Raw genomic sequence first — 4850 nt, 5'->3', positions numbered from 1 at the left:
ATTTTGTTCACAGTGTAGTAATCATCAGTCTGTTGGCCTGCTCCCAGCTGTTGATAGACCAATTGCACTTTGTCACCTTTGAAAAGCCCTTCTGTTGGAATTTTCTTGCTCTTCCAACCCTTTTTGATTCTGTTTTTGTTTTTCTTCCCTCCTTTTATTGACCCTTCTCCTTTGACAACAGGCTTCCTCTTGAGATTTCTTTTCTTAGTTGCCACTACTATAATGTCCTCTTGAAGTTCTTCATTATTTTGTACAGTCTCTTTCTCTTTTTGACCTGCTGTATCATCTATCTCTTGCTTGGGAGGGCAGCTGTTGTTTGTCTTGTTGATTCCCTCCTTCCATTGCAGATTCTCTTTGTCAGTTTCTGTACTATCCTTCTTTTCATTACTGAACTGTGTTTCTGGCAGTATACTCAGAGTGACACTTTCATCATGCATCCTGAGTGTTAATTCTCCTTACTCTATGTCTATGATGGCCCTAGCAGTGGCCAAGAATGGTCTTCCCAGTATAATGGAGTCACCCTCATCCTGATCTGAATCTAAGATCACAAAATCTGCAGGGAAGATGAATCTGTCTACCTTAACTAGAAGGTTCTCAACCATACCCGTAGGGCATATCACTGACTTGTCCACCAATTCTAGAGACATTTGTACTGGTTTCACCTCTTTTATGCTTAGCTTTTTCACTAGAGAGGCAGGCATTAGATTGATACTAGCTCCTAAGTCACACATCGCCTTATTGATGGTCATGCTACCAATGGCGCAGGGTAGAAAGAAGCTTCCAGGGTCTTCGAGTTTAGGAGGAAGTCCCTTCTGGATTACTGCTCTGCATTCCTCAGTAAGCAGTATAGTTTCATTAACTTGCCAACTCCTCTTCTTGTTGATAAGTTCTTTCAAGAACTTGGCATACAGAGGCATATGCTCAAGTGCCTCAGATAAGGGAATATTGATCTCTAACTTCTTGAAGACTTCAAGAAATTTTGGGAAGTGTTGATCCTTAGTCTCCTTGCTGAACCCTTGAGGATAGGGTAATGGAGGTGTAGAATTCTTCTCCACTTGCTGTTGTCCCTGAATCGCTTCCTTTGAACTATGTGGCTGGTTGTCTTTCTCTTTGAGCTTCTCTGGGACATTTCTTCTTGTTGTCATGTCTTCATTGCTAGCTTCCCCTTTCTCTGATGATTCTTTGTTGCTATCCAAAGGCTTCTTGGTTATCTACTTGTTGTTGTCTATCAATGTCTTTCCACTCCGTAGTTGTACAGCTTTGCACTCTTCTTTTGGATTAGGAATGGTGTCACTTGGTAGTAAGCTTGAAGGTCTCTCAACAGAAATCTGCTTGGAGATTTGCCCAATATGCCTCTCTAGGCTCTTCATGGAGGCTTCATGGTTCTTGGTTGTCATTTCTTGGTGTTTTCACATTTTGTCTATCAAGGTTTCCAAGTTAGTGATTCTTTGAGATTCTGGGGATGCTTGTGGTGGGTTGTGAGATATGGATGGTGGATGATAGGTATTTTGGTTGGTGGGTTGGTTATTGGATTGATAATGGTTAGGGTTGGGGTAGTTGTTTTGAGGTTTTCTGTAAGGGTTTTGGTTAGTTTGCTGCTGGTTGTGGTTTTGGTTGTTTCTTGAAGTGTTTTGGTTTGAGTTCCTCTGCCATGGTTGTTGGTTCTGGTTATGATTGTCTCCCCATCTGAGATTTGGGTGGTTCTTCCAGGATGGATTGTAGGTATCACCATAAACTTCATTCTGTCCAGAGTTTTGGTTATGCATGTACTGCACTTGCTCCTGTTGTTGCTCTTCTTGGCTTTCTTCATTCTGCACCCATACAGTTGATGGGTGGCTTGTGTTCACAGCTGCTACTTGAAGGCTGTCAATCCTTTTGGCCATTTGTTCAAACTGTTGTTGAATTTGTTGTTGCATCATCTTGTTTTGAGCCAAAATGGAGTCTACTCCTTCCAGTTCTAGTACCCCCTTTCTCTGTGATGGTTGGCGGGTTCTTTGATGAGCAAAGAAATATTGATTGTTGGCCACTATGTCTACAAGATTCTGGGCTTCCTCAGCAGTTTTCATCAGTTGTAATGAACCTCCACCAGAGTGATCTAACGCCTCTTGAGATTTCAATGTTAGGCCTTCATAGAAATTCTGCAGCACATCCCATTCATTAAACATCTCCGGAGGACACTTTCTAATTAAGGCTTTGTACCTCTCCCATGCTTCATACAAGGATTTGGCATCTGATTGTGTGAAAGTCTGCACCTCAGTTTTCAGCCTGATGATCCTTTGGGGTGGGTAAAATTTGGCTAGAAATTTAGTCACCAAATCATCCCAACTAGTGATACTTCCTTGGGGAAAAGTTTCAAGCCATTGTGCAGCCTTGTCCCTTAATGAGAACGAGAACAACAGAATCTTGTAAGTTTCAGGATTCACGCCATTGGATTTGACAGTGTCACAAATCCTTAAAAAGGTAGATAAATGCTGGTTGGGATCTTCCAATGGGCTGCCTCCATAGGAACAATTGTTCTGGACAAGTGTAATGAGTTGTGGTTTTAGCTCAAAATTGTTTGCATTGACATTGGGGGTTAAGATGCTGCTTCCACAGTGTCTGGGATTTGCAAAAGTGTAAGAGGCCAACACTCTCCTCTGTGGTGGATTGGGATTAGATGGATCTCCTTCCATCTCGTGATATTCTTCCTCAGATTCTTCCTCTCCAACAATACCTTTCCCTCTTTCAGCTCTTCTTAATCTCCTTAGAGTCCTCTGGTCAGCTTCGGATAAGATAGGAGTAGCTCTTCCTGTACCTGACATACAAACAAAACAAGAGAAACACACAACCAGTGATACTTCAATCTATTGCTAGAATGAAGTTTTAGTTAGCTTAAGCAAAAATTCAAACAGTTAGTAGGTTAGTCAAAATTAAAGAAAAAGTGCTTGATCAAAACTATCACCTCACTTAATCATTGTCAATCTATTCAATCCCCGGCAACGGCGCCAAAAACTTGATATGTGGAAAACGATCCGATACAAAACTCACCGGCAAGTGCACCGGGTCGCATCAAGTAATAAAACTCACGGGAGTGAGGTCGATCCCACAAGGATTGAAGGATTGAGCAACTTTAGTTTAGTGGTTGAATTAGTCAAGCAAACAAGTGTTGATTGTGTGAAATTGTGTTGACAGGAATTAAATTGCATAGAATGTAAAGGGGAGTGGGTGATTTGTAGGAAATTAAAGTGAATAAAAAGAAAAAGAGTTGAATCTTAAAGTGCAAGTAATGTAAATTGCAGAAACTTAAAATGCAAGAAATATAAATGACTTGAAAAATAAAAGGGGAATGGGAATTGGATCTGCAGGAATTAAACAGGGAAAAGCAAAACCTAACAGAATGAAGAGTAGTTGATATAATTAGTTGAACCGAATCTCAAAACTAAAAGGAAAATAAACTTGGTGTAGTAATTAAACAAGGAAATTAAAATGGAAACCAATAGATCTCAGGACCCAAGAGACTAGATAACTAAGTCTAGATCTCAATGCCTTCTTAGATCCAAATTCAGAGAGCAAATGCCAAATTAAAGAAGAGAGCAATGTAGAAATGTAAATCCAAGTTCAATTTTCCAGAAGCTGCAGTAAGAAAAACAGAGAGATCTCAAGGTGAGATTGAGACAGAATTTCCTCAATTCTTCAACACCCAAGACTCAAGATGAGTGTAGATGAAATTTAAAACAAGAAAACTAAGAGGAAGAGAATTCAATTCTCCTTCCCCAAGACTCATAATCTCCAAATAGCTCAAAACCCAAAAGCTCTCTACTGTGAATACTATGAAAATTCTTAAAGAAAACTCTAAAAAAAAAGGTCCTCAAAAACTTCAAATCTTAAGCTATCTATACACTTTCTTCAAATGATCATTAAGCCTTGAATTGGGCCTTTAGTCTTGATGGAATTGGGTTGATAATAGCCTCTGTTGATTGCTCTTGGTGTTGGAAAGAGATCCACTTGTGAACCGGGCCATGAACTATTCATGTTTGAGTCAACGTTTCAAGCAAACGTTGACTCAAACGTCCCTTGTGTGAGGCATTATGCAGATGCCCTTCTTGCTGTCATCCACGTTTGAGCCAACGTTTGAGGTCAAACGTGAGCTCAAACGTGGTTCTTCCCAGGCTCCCTTTTTGGTCAACGTTTGGCCCAACGTTTGAGGCAAACGTTGGCGCAAACGTGGCTCATCTAAACCATCAATCAGGGGTGCTTTGCCATGCTTTTCCTTGCCAAAATGTAGCCAACATTTGACCTCACGTTTGAGGCAAACGTTGGGTCAAACGTTGCCGTTCCCAAGAGTGCTCTTTTTCATTCTTTTTGGCGCCAACGTTTGATCTCACGTTTGAGGCAAACGTTGGCACAAACGTTGCCTTCCCCTGCTTCTTCTTTAGCCAACGTTTGCCTCAATGTTTAAGGCAAACGTTGGCGCAAATGTTGGCTCTTCTCCAGGGTGTTCTTCATCTACTTCTCACGTTTGAGTTAACGTTTGAGGCAAACGTTAGCTCAAACGTTGATCCCTCTTTTCAAGCCCATTCTTGCAACCTTCTTCCAAGCTTTATTCCACCTATCATCAATCAACAATTGTATCAAAGCTATGCCATAATCATGAGATTTGTTCTTCTTCTTGTCATATGAGCAATTATGGCACAAAAACTCATGAAAATGCATCAATTTATCCATGGTTGATTGAATCAAAGGAAACATAAAATTCAACCCAAATGACTTACTTATGGCTTAAGAAAGTGCATAAAACTAAATGAAAACAAAGGAAAAAGACTAGTGAAACTAGGCTAAGATGACGTGTCATCATGAGGATGGTGTAAACT

The sequence above is a fragment of the Arachis hypogaea genome, chromosome 14 (assembly GCF_003086295.3).
Source record: "Arachis hypogaea cultivar Tifrunner chromosome 14, arahy.Tifrunner.gnm2.J5K5, whole genome shotgun sequence".
Taxonomy (NCBI): Eukaryota; Viridiplantae; Streptophyta; class Magnoliopsida; order Fabales; family Fabaceae; genus Arachis; species Arachis hypogaea.
Note: the sequence above shows the minus strand (reverse complement) of the source record.